Raw genomic sequence first — 12,829 nt, forward strand, 5'->3', positions numbered from 1 at the left:
AAATCTGTTGGGCCAGCTAAATTTAAGGAAAAGAAGTCAGCTCAGGAGGACTCCCAAGGTGCAATCTTGATAGATATTCTGAAATGACATAAGACAATCATAGTGGCTTAGCAGGAAGACATGTTAAGAAAATTGAAAACTGCATTGGTGGAAAAAAAATTTGCAGCAAGGTTTTACATTGGAATTTCGTTCCATCATGACATCTACCTGCTCATTGTTGGAGGGCAGAAAGGATTGTCCTATAAGAATTTTGTTGGCAGACCTTACCCCATCCATCCTACGTCCCTGATCTTGTCCTTTTAGATTTTTGTTGCTACCCAAACTCAAGGAAGGAACATTTAAAAATAATGATTTCAATCTCTTGAATATGCCAAACTGATTCTTTGACATGGTGTAAATAGAGAAGCACAGAATAATTAGGCAAAATGTTATGTTGTTGTTGCTGTTAAGTGCCATTGAGTTGATTCTAACTCATAGTGACCCTGTATAGGGGTTCCAAGACTATAAATCTTTGCAGGAACAGAAAGCCTCATCTTTTTTCCAGTGAGTGGTTGGTGGGCTCATACTGCCCACCTTGTGGTTCAAAATCCAGTGGTTATCCTACCGAGCAGTACATTTGTAGTAATACATTTTGTCTTATCCTTGTATATAACATTGTGTGTGTGTAGATATGTACCCATAAAATTATGTATACACACATAGATCTAACATTGGGCATACATTTTCAGATAGTACTTTTTTCAATTATTTTCTCTGATGTGTATATGCGATGCAGGAGAAAGTGTGGATAAGTGAGTCCAATGTGTATCACTCTTAAGACATGGAAAAATATTAATCTTCATATTTATCTATATTTCTGCTTGCCTTCCATGTAGAAATGAAAGAATTATCTGAAGAACAAATTTGCTAAGGCATTTTACTTCTATAAAGTGAAGTTACTGGAAGAAGAGAGGGAGTCTGAATGGATTGTGTTTGGGTAATTAAGGAAGAGATTATATGTCTCCCTCCTGATGAGAATGTAGAGCAACTTGACTTTCTCATAGAACATTGGGATTCTCTACTGTGAAGTGAAAAATAAAAAAATGTAAAGCATTGGTATTGTCTGTTGTTAGATGCCATTGAGTTGACTCTTACCTATAGTGATCCTGTATACAACAGAAAGAAATACCACCTGGTCCTGTGTGATTTTCACATTTACTGTTATACCTGAGCCCATTGTTGCAGCCACTGGGTAAGTCCATCTTGTCAGGGGTCTTCCTCTTTTTTTGCTGACCCTATACTTTACTGATCCTCAGAAACCCTATACAGGGTCGCTGTGTGTCAGAACTGACTCACTGGCACTTAACAACAACAACATACTTTACCAAGTAAAATATCTTTTTCAGGGACTGATCCCTCCTGACAACATGTCAATCATACCTGTTTAGGAGCATTCTTTCTGTACTTTTCCAAGACAAATTTGTTTGTGATTCTGGCAGTCTAGTGTTGTGGAAATCATTTTGAAGAAAAAGGAACGTAAACTAAAAAGAAGAGAAATAAAACATTGACAAACACAAAATCTACTATATTTTTACTGTTTGAGAGAAGAGACTGGCTATTACAAGTACTTTCCTATTAATGTTGTTGTTATTGTTAAGTGCTGTTGAGTTCATTCCAACACATAGTGAGCCTGTATAGGGTTTCCTAGACTGTAAAACTTTGTGGGCACGGAAAGCCTCATTATTATCCTGAAGAGCAGCTGATGGACTCAAACTGCAGACCTTGTTGTTTGAAGTCCAGTGCTTATCCCACAGAGCTACTGCACTTCTGTTCTATTATTAATACTAAGAAATTAGTTGTTTATACAAATAATTATCCTTATTTCTCTCTTTTTTAAAGTTTTTATATAAGAAATCTAAAATATGAACTAAAGAGCATTTTTAAATAGTAACACTCTTTGGGTTTTTGATACTATAATTAACCTTATAATATCACAGAGAGAAAGGGGAAGAGAATGAGGAAAAGGAGAAAGTAAGAGAAATAAAGAATGGGTAAGGGGGGCAGTGAGGCATTGTGGGATATGCACTGGCCTCTAACTGCAAGTTTGGCAGTTCAAACCCACCAGCTGCTCTGTAGGTGAAGGATAAGGCTTTTTTTGCTCCTGTAAAGATTTGCAGTCTTGGAAACCTCTACAGAGTAGTTATGAGTCAGAATTGATTTAATGACACTGAGAAGTTCTCTCCAATATAAAAATAACAATAATAAATGTTAATAATAATAATAAAAAAACTAAAAATAACCAAGAACCAAACACTTCTTTTGCCATACTTCCAGCTATTGGGCTGCCCTGGACTAGCAGAACCATGGTGAGTTGCAGAGGGAGATGGAGTTAACTTGGCAGGCACCTTTCATCAGCTCTCTGTCCAGGTACCTGGTGTATCCAGACAGGGGGACAGTGATTCCTTGGACATTGCCCAGTCACTGTGAATGAGACTACAGGCTCCTCAAAAAGGTAGATTAACTTTCCTGCCCCAGCTGCATGCTCATTTTTCATAGAGCCTACAAGTTTTGTAACTGGCTCTGATTGAGTGCTGTTGTCCCCAAGGTCACCAGTCTCCTACAGGTCACCAGATTCAGTGGATACTCACCTAGTTGCCTTCTTCAACTTTACAGGAGCTTTACCACCTTTGTTCACTTCTTTCTGCCTAATCCTGTTCTTCCTCTGCCCCTTGGTGTACCTGGTTCTCCACCTCTGTCTCCCTGTCAATAGGTTTTGCTTTACTACTTAGTGATTTGGGGGTTTTGTATGAAATCTTCTGACCTTCGTATTCACACACTCCTCTTTCATTCACATCTTTCTCTGAGAACTGTGCACCAACCCTGGCTATTCCACTGTGTCTAGTGGGATAGTCTTGACCCTATTTTATTTTCCTTCCTGTCTCCCAGGACACAGCTGTTCTTCCTAGGTAACAGATAAGTTTGTTTTTGCTAGTAGCTGTTGCTTAGTCAGCACTTCCTAAGAGGTAGGCATGTTACTTATATGTCAAAGTATTATCGTTTGCATTTACACATGAAGAAACAAAGGCTAAGAGAACTTAAGAAACCTTCATAAGGTCACAAAACGACTAGATTGTTCTTTAAATAAAATACTGATTAAATGAGGCAACTACTAGAATGTTTTTCCCTTTATTTTCTATGGATTATCACTCAGCAGATGTGAACCTAAATATACCTTCCAGGGGATGTCATCCTTCTCCACCTCATCTGAGTAGGCTGGTTTCATTACTCATCAACATCACACTGTTTCTTTTTATCATCAGAGGGTGTATCACCATTTGTAACTATGTATTTATTTCTTCTGTGCATGCTATTGTGTAAAATCAAGCACAGAGAAATACATACAGCAGCTATTTGTTAAATAAGGCACTGTCCATTGAAGCTCATTTCAAAGGGAAGCATCTCTCACTTCCCTACACTCCTCTGGTTTATGCTTTGTCTTGTTGTAGGATTGAATTGACACTGAAGAGATGCATTTGGAACATTTAACTAGCCAGGGATTATAACCATTCCAGTGCTTAAAAGCCTATGAGTCCCAGTTGAAAGCTTTCTGTTTCTTTTGACTAGCTCTCTGTTCGTTAAATTACAGATCCAGTGAGGCCTGTGGCACTGCTGAACTTGATGGGGAGACTGGGCGCTCCGTGAGAGTGAAAGGAATTCTCCATCTGTTAACCCGTTGAAATGCCTTTCAACTTGCTTTAGAAATCATCACAGAAAGGAATGCAGGGGTGTGAGGTGTGGCAGAGTTCCCACTTCAGTAAGATGGATGGTGGTGCTAGGCTTTGCTGTGGTTATGGTTGAAGAAAGTGCTGGACCATGACAGGTTACTGAGGATGAGGCGGACTACCTCTGCATGCCTCATTGCTGATGTCCAAGAAGGAGTAAATATAAAGAAATAGAGGGTTAGCTTCTGAAGTTCGAAATCATGCCAACAGAATCTTACTAGTTTTTTTCCCCACTTTATTATTTTCAACCTCAGTATCTTCAAACATTGGTATCTTGTTTCATTTTCAAATGTCTTTAACAAGTGCAGTCACATTTATGGCATTAGTGATGACAGTGGAAGATCTTGACGCACAGTTTTTTTGTTTGTTTGTTTGTTTTGTTTTTAATGAGGCACAGATTGCCTCAAATTTTATACTGCAAATGAAGAACTTGTATGCTTCCTCCATTCTCTCCAAGGATGTTCACTAGGAAGGACTCTAGGAGTAAACAAGTCTGCTTTTATATAAAGACCACATGTTTGGGTCCCCATTTGTGACTTGATATTTAATCTTGATTAATTAAAAGAGCAGAGCTTTGACTCAAACTTGGCAGTGTTTTGCTTGCTCCAGCTTAGCTACGGTGCACGAGACACTCCCCGATCTGTGACCTGGAACATTGCTACACAAGGTTTTGCAGAAGCTGCTGTCTTTTTTCTTTTTTCAGTTCCCCAGTTTCTAGCCCAATAATGCAAGGTGAGCCAAGCATGCCATCTCTGGAAGGAACACTTGCCTCACTCACCTTTTCAGTCTCTAAAAGTGCTTCTGCAGCAGTTGTGGTCATCGACCACGAGGCTAGTGGTTCAGAGTGAAAAGTATCAAATACTGTCTGGGGGTCTGCCTGTCTCGCTGCCCAGCTCTCTCTACAGACAGAAAGGGATTCATGTCAAGTTTATTCATTGTTGAAAATAGAGACGCCAGCGGTTTCCTGAAAGTGTCTGAAAATGGAATCCCATTCCCAGTCTGAGTCCCTAGCTTGATCACCTGCCCAGAGGTCAAAGGAGTCAGAATTTAAGCAACTGAGTCTCTTAGTATACTGTCACTATAAATCTTGCCTTTCACTTCTTTCTGCCTAAGATTAAAGGCATCTAAAACCCCTTCTCTTCAACTTTTAATCATAGCTGTCAGGCTTTCTTACTGTGTGTGCTGCATTAGAAATACCTAGGGACTTTGGGACCCTTTCTGGCCTACCCTTATCTACCAAGACAGTTTCAGAAGGGTGCAGTCTAGAAATCTTAATTTTTATACCAGCTCCATGAATATTTGAAATCCATTGAGGTGAATAAGGCCCAGTGCATGGCCTAGAGTAGATGCCTGATGAGTGCAGTTAATATGTTAACCTACTGATACAAAAACTCAGAGAAAATAGGGTGGAAAAAAGTACCCATTACTCTTTTTTGAATCCTGCTGAGAATTTTGCTTGAGAGCATGCTCTTTTAAAGTAAGAGACCTAACATACTGCCCCTAAATGAATTATTTAATTACAGAATTTAAGATTTCAAAAAAAGAGAGGGCCAGTGAAACTTGCCATTGAGTGCTGAGACTTTTATAATAACCACAGAGATTCTTATGTATTCTTTCTAGGGAAACTGGAAAAATATTCCTTTATAATACAAATAAGAAACTGTAACCATAAAATGCAGTTTTAAAATAATATCTTTGTGTGAGGAACTTATTCACACACACACACATACACACTCCCTCTCTTTGGTTTGCATATTTTTGATTTCAAAAGGTGTGTAACAGAGAAGGGAACATGGTAACTCTGTAGGATAAACACTGGACTGCAAACCACAAGCCCATCAGCTGCTCCTCCGGAGAAAGATGAGGCTATCTGTTTCCACAAAGATTTACAGTCTCTGAAACCCTATGCAGGGTTGCTAAGAGTGGGAACTGACTCAACGGCACTTAATAACAACAGTATGATAGAAAAAGGCAGTGAGGTGAGGAAGGGTAGAGGAGAAAAGAAGTGAGCATAAGGTATATTATAGTAAAAGTTCAATATCTCTTTCCTGGAATTCATTGGAAATTGGAAATTGAAGGTCAGGGTTAAAAGAGAGTCTATTAAGGAGAATATCCCCCCCACCCCCCAGTTTAATGATAAAAAGTAGAATAGTTCCTAAAAGAAACGAACATGTTTTAAATTCAACCACTGTTATAGCAGCTAGAAAAGAGGTCATTTAGGAAATTATCTTTGTTTATATCTCTATGTGTGTGGCTTGGTTTACTTCTTTAAAATGCATTTTTGTTGTTGTTACTGTTGTTTTTTTAGGGTTATGTTAAAGAGAATAGCATCATTCTACACAGAGGTAAAGGACTGTGTTGGTTGCTTGGTTATTTTTCTCCGTTAAATCTATAAAAATATTTTCTTATTTCTATGCTATGTTGAAAAGAAGAATTTAGTTGTAGAGATAGATCACCTTTTTGATGAGTGACCTAAGACTCAAATGACAAGGTCTACCAGGAGAAACTGCAAATGAAGCTTCTCATCATCACAAAACAGTAGAATATTTTTGCATAAGATTTCTAAAGAAAATTAGTGAGACTTTCTAAAACATGTATTTTATGAATTAAACTTTGTTAAAGTGAGGCTAAAAAATCATAATGTATAATGGCATTGTTTAAATGTTAAATAATAACATTTAAAAAAAATGGGTTTATTAATGGGTTAAAAAAAACCCATTTTGTTTTTTACCCTATATTTTATTTTAATCAATGCTTACTGAAATTCTGTTAAAAGTTTAATATGAAGTAAATATTTTTAAATCCCCTTTTTCTATTTGTTGCAAATTATTGTGACAGAGACGATGAAAATCAAAGGCTAAAACATTATTTATATATATTATTGATGGATAAAATTCACTGCTTGTTTATAGCTTGTTTCCCATTAACAAGAGTAACAAACAGATCTCTGGACTCAAAGAAGTATATATTGAAAATTAAAATCTCAGGACATGAATGTCTAAAATACTACAAATATAGAAATCCATGTTACATTGAAAATGTCATTTTGTCATCTAATTGATATTATTCTGAGGATATTGTGAAGCTATTTCATGCCATTCAAACAGTAATGAGTACATAGCTTCTCCAGTTAGGAATCTGATTCCCTGAATATACTAGAAGTCTTTTAGGTCCTGTTTCCGTTAGGTCCTTGTTGTAAAGTGCTGTCGAGTCAATTCTGACCCATTGTGACCCTGTATAGGGTTTCTGAGGAGAACCTGGTGAGCTTGAACCACCGACCTCACAGTTCTAATGGCTTTGCAGTCTGGCACATTAACCCACAGCACCACACCAGGATTCCATAGATGTCATTATGTCATTTCCTACTTATAGTGACCTTTCATAGAACAAAACAGTGCCTAGCCCTTCATTATCCTCACAACTGTTGCTATATTTGAGCCCATTTTACAGTCACTGTATCAGTTCATCTGAATGAGGTCCTAGGCAAGCATAATTTTGACATTTATGGTTTTGACTAGATTTAAGGCAACCTGAAGATTCACAGCATTGTGTAATTTATTAATTTAAATCTTGGGAGTCTTGAAATACTTTCTTCATGAAAAATGGTCTGAGATGAATGCCTGTGGGTCACATAAAAATCACCATCTTTGTCTTATACGGATAAGGGTAAGTGACACTGTTTATTGATTTTTGTAGATATTGTGGACTTACGTAGGTTCATATTTAATGTCACCACAGTAATGGTATAACGTAAAGTGGGGTGGACACGATTTGGCAGCAAAGTTTTTTTTACAAGCTTTACACATTATTCTAATCTTCTTTTTATAGAATAATTAAGGATTTGAGTCAATTAAATTGTTCATTTATAATTTTCTACCTAAAAGGAGAAAATGATATGTCATAAAAGCTGTTCACTCGTAAGCTTAGGAACCAGAAAAATGTCTTCTAAGATATTTATCATAATGTATGTGCGAGACTTTAACAACTTCCCATAGGGAAGGAGCAGCACGTTTGAATAAAATAGAAATTCAAACTTTCAAGAACTAATTTTTTTGTTTCCTTTAAGTTTGCTTATAAACACTGTGGTGCTTATCGACAGAAGGCAGGGCATTGTGACTTGGGGTTACTGAAGTTTCAAGACATTTCTGAGAGGAATTTCCATCGTTTAGTATTTACCCTAATTCCTGTGGCCTGATTTGTGCTAGGTGAACGCTTATCAGTGCTCTCATTGAATCTAGAGAAACGTCTCACCTTGTGACCATCTCTTAGCAAATCCTCAAAAACAAATCCTAAAGTATCATAAGTAGCTCGTGATGCAGTCAAGGTAGTTGGAGTAAGAAACCTACCTTGGAATGCTATTGCTATCTTAGGTGAAGTCAGAGGCTCTGTACCTAGTGCTTGCTACAGTGTTATTTTGTGCTTCGAATACCTGCAGCACAGAGCTGGAGAGGCCTTATAGAAGACATCGGTTTAAATCATAAATCTTCTGTCAAGGGGACAGAACTGAAGTCCTTTCTTTCCTAGTCTCTCTCATATTCTTTTATATTGTTAGAACAATCCATTCATACACACCCATGTGTTGTTGTTCTGTGCTGTCGAGTTGGTTCCGATTCATAGCGAACAGGGTTTCCGAGGCTGTAAACCTTTACAGGAGCAGAAAGCCTCATCTTTCTCCCATGGAACAGCTGGTAGTTTCAAACTGCTGACCCTGAGGTTAGCAGCCCAATTCGTAACCACAACACTACCAGAGTTCCTTACACAGCCATGTGTTATTGTTGTTGTTATGTGCCGTGGAGTCGATTCCGACTCATAGCGACCCTGTACAGGGTTTCTGAGGCTGTAAATCTTTACCGGAACAGACCGCAAAAGATTTCTCCCGAGGAGCTGGTAGTTTCGAGCTGCCGACCTTGAGGTTAGCAGCCCGATTCGTAATACGTACCCAAAATAAGTAAAAACTTCAACCCAGAAGAAAAGGGAAGGAAGAGAGAGAGAAAACAAACAAACAAAAACTCAAAATATTTAATGCCATGTTTTGTTTGTACCCAAATACGACAAATAGGATGAGACTCCTGCCTTATACGTAAGGAAGATTTAGCCCTTGTTTATGATAATACCGCATTGTTGAACCTTTCTTCCTGGATTAGATTTGCCCACTGTGACTATTTTAGTAATTGCATTTCGTCTGTTTGAGTATTGATAAGTAGTGGATGAAAAGCAGAAAGCATTCATCCTGCGAAAATGGGAAATTTTATGGCAGACGGGTAAGTTTTGTATTTAAATAGAGACAAAGACAAATAAGATAGGATATGGATATATTTTGTTTTAATGCAAAATGCTTGAACGTTATTATAGAATTTCTTTTGTAGGTATTTCTATTTCTGATTCATTGCCTTCATTTTAAATCCCGCTCTACTAAGGCAAAATAACCACACTTGTTTATATGCAGAAAAGGGTCTGCATATAAAGTTTAGGGAGCTTATGTCACATGGGCTACAAAATCAGTAAAAAATTAGCAATTTACTTAAATTTAAACTAGATCCACTTTGCCTCATACTTGTCACAGAAGATTTTCTCTGTACCATCTTTTCTTACTCTGCACAACATTCTTGGGATCATATTTACTCATGAAATTTCAGTTGCCAACAATGCACCAATGAGTCCCAGAGCCAGATTTCATCTATGCTGTGTACATGGGTATATTTACTATTGTGTAGTAGAGACTAACTATATTTTGCAAGAACCATTGGCATGTGGTACTTTAAAAGAATAAGCATCTCTTTGAATTACAGTGATAACATTTATGAAAATTTCTGCTGGTTTTTATCTTCCTTAACTTTTCTATTTATCCTTAGAAGCCATTATTGTTAACTTTGCATTTAACCAAGAACAAACATTATATGCAGTGTAAAATATACATAAAGTAGAATTCATTGTGAGGAGTTATGATGTACAAGGTAGAATTCTTTTCAAGTGATCAAAAATCATGCTTTTAAAATTTTTAGTATGTTTACCTTTGAGGAGTACTTGGCTGATACATATATTGTTGTTGTTATTGCTAGGTGCCATTGAGTCAGTACAGATCCATAGTGACCTTATGCACAGAAGAACGAAACACTGCCTGATCCTGGGCCAACCTCACTACTGTTGCCACACTTGAGTCCATCGATGCTGCCACTTGGCCAATTCATCTTATTGGGGGTCTTCCTCTTTTTCTCTGGCCCGCCACCTTACCCAGCATGACATCCTTCTCCAGTGACTGTTCCCTCCTGACAATATGAGAGACGAAGTTTGGCCATCTTGGCCTCCAGGGAGAACTCTGGATGCACTTCTTCCAAAACGGATCCATTGGTTCTTTGGCAGTCCATGACACTTTCAATATTCTCCTCCAACACCATAACTCAAAAACATCAATTCTTCTACAGTCTTCCGTATTCACTGTCCAGCTTTCGCATCCATATGAGGTTGTTGAAAATACTATGGCTTGAGTCAGGCACACCTTAGTCCTCAAGCTGACATCTTTGCTCTTCAACGCTAAAAAAGGTCTTATGCAGCAGATTTGCCTAATACAATGTGCCATCTGATCTCCTGCTGCTGCTTCCATGAGTGTTGATAGTTGATCCAAGAAGAATGAAGTCCTTGACAACTTCAATCTTTTTTCCATTGGTAAGAATGTTGTTTACTGGTCCAGTGGTGAGGATTTTTGTTTTCTTGACATTGAGATGTAATCCATAAGGAAGGCTGTGCTCTTTGATCTTCATGAGTAAGTGTTTTAAGTCCTCTTCACTTTCAGCAAGCAAGGTTGTATCATCTGCATATTGCAGGTTGTTAATGAGTCTTCCTCCAATCCTGATACCACATTTTTCTTCATATAACTCAGCTTATCAGATTATTTGCTCAGCATACAGGTTGAGTAAGTATGGTGAAAGAATTCAATCTTGTCGCACACTTTCTTAATTTTAAACCATTCAGTTTTCCCATGTTCTGTTCAAACAACTGCCTCTTGGTCCAGGTACAGATTTCTCGTGAGCACAATTAAGTGTTCTGGAATAATCATATTTCACAATGTTGTCCATAGCTTGTCATGATCCACACAATCGAAAGCCTTTTGCATAGTCAATAAAGCACAGGTAGGCATCTTTCTTGTATTCTCTACTTTCAGCCAAGATCCATCGGACATCACCAATGATATCCCTCATTTCACGGCCTCTTCTGATCCAGCTTGAACCTCTGGAAGTTCTCTGTCAATGTATGATTGTAGCCATTTCTGTATAACCTTTAGCAAAACTTTACTCGCTTGAAATATCAAAGAGATTGTCCAATAATTTCCACATTTCGTTGGGTCACTTCTCTTTGAAATGGGCACAAATATGGATCTTTTCCAATCAGTCGGCCAGACAGTTGTCTTTGAAATTTCTTGTCAGAGATGACTAAGTGCCTCCTGTGCCGCCTCACTTTCTTGAAAGATTTCAATTTTTATTCCAATTCCTGGTGCCTTGTTCTTTGCCAATTCCTTCAACGCTCCTTGGACTTCCTCCGTAAGTGTCATTGGCTCTTGATCATATGCTACATCTTGAAATGGTTGAACATTAACCATTTCCTTTTGGTATAGTGACTCTGTGTCTTCCTTCCATCTTCTCTTGATGCTTTCTGCATCATTCAATAATTTGCCCAGAGAATCTTTCAATAACGAAAGTCAAGGCTTGAATTTTTTTCTTCAGTTCCCCCAGCTTGAGAAATGCTGAGCATATTCTTCCTTTTTGGTTTTCTGATTCCAGATCTTTGCACATTTTGTTGTAATATTTGGCTTTATCTTCTTGACCCGATCTTTGAAATTTTCTGTTCAGCTATTGGACCTTCTCATTTCTTACATAGTTTACTTATTCTTTTAGGAAGTTGTTGTGTGCCTACAGGTCACTTCTGACTCATAGTGCTCCTGTAAGACAGAGTAGAACTATCCTAGAGTTTCAAGGGTTGTATTCTTTACAGAGATGGATTGTCATATCTTTCTCCTGTGGAAAGGCTATTGGGTTTGAACAGCTGACCTTTCTGTTAGCAGTCAAGTACTTAAACATAGTGACACTAAGACTCCTTTTAAGAAGCAATTTATCCCAATAATCCCAACTGAAGAATTTTTTATCCTAAATTGATTCAATGAAGCATTTTTGCTTAATTTACATAGAGCTATCTTGTTGTTGTTTTTAGGTGCCATTGAGTTGGTACCGACTCATAGTGACGCTATACACAACAGAATGAAACACTGCCTGGTCCTGGGCCAATCTCACAATTGTTGTCACACTTGAGCCCATTGATGTTGACACTTTGCCAATCCATCTCACTGGGGGTCATCCTCTTTTTCTCTCACCCTCTACCTTACCAAACATGATAAGTTCCCTTCTGACAATATGTCTGAAGTATAAGAGACAAAATCTGAATATCTTGGCCTCCAAAGACCATTCTGGATGCACGTCTTCCAACATAGATTTGTTGGTTCTTTTGGCGACTCATGATACTTTCAACATTCTCCTCCAACATCATAATTCAAATGCATCAATTCTCCTACAGTCTTCCTTATTCACTATCCAACTTTCACATGCATATGAGGTTATTGAAAATATCTTTGCTTGGGTCAGATGTACCTTAGTCCTCAAGTTGCCATCTTTGCTCTTCAACACTTTATAAAGGTCTTGTGCAGCAGATTTCACTAATGCAATGCGTTGTTTGATTTCTTGACTGCTCCTTCCATGAGTGTTGATGGTTGATGCAAGAAAAAAATGAAGCCTTTGACAACGTCAATCTTTTCTCCATTGATAAGAATGTTTTTTATTAGTCCAGTGGTGAGGATTTTTGTTTTCTTTACATTGAGATGCAATCCATACCAAAGGCTGAGATCTTTGATCCTCATAAGTAAATATTTTAAGTTCTCTTCACGTTTAGCAAGCAAAGTTGTATCATCTGCATATTGCAGGTTGTTAATGAATCTTGCTCCAATCTTGATGGCACATTTTTTTTCATATAATCCAGTTTCTCAGATTATTTGCTCAGTATACAGGTTGAATAAGTATGGTGAA

The 12,829-nt window shown here is 37.8% G+C and overlaps 1 pseudogene; it reads right to left on the reverse strand.

The window, feature by feature from the left end:
- The window catches only part of LOC102840547, a 26,859-nt pseudogene extending 22,278 nt beyond the window's left edge, over positions 1–4,581 (reverse strand).
- Positions 4,582–12,829: the final 8,248 nt, after the last annotated feature.

This window comes from Chrysochloris asiatica, unplaced genomic scaffold (genome assembly GCF_000296735.1).
Source record: "Chrysochloris asiatica unplaced genomic scaffold, ChrAsi1.0 scaffold00286, whole genome shotgun sequence".
NCBI classification, from domain to species: Eukaryota; Metazoa; Chordata; class Mammalia; order Afrosoricida; family Chrysochloridae; genus Chrysochloris; species Chrysochloris asiatica.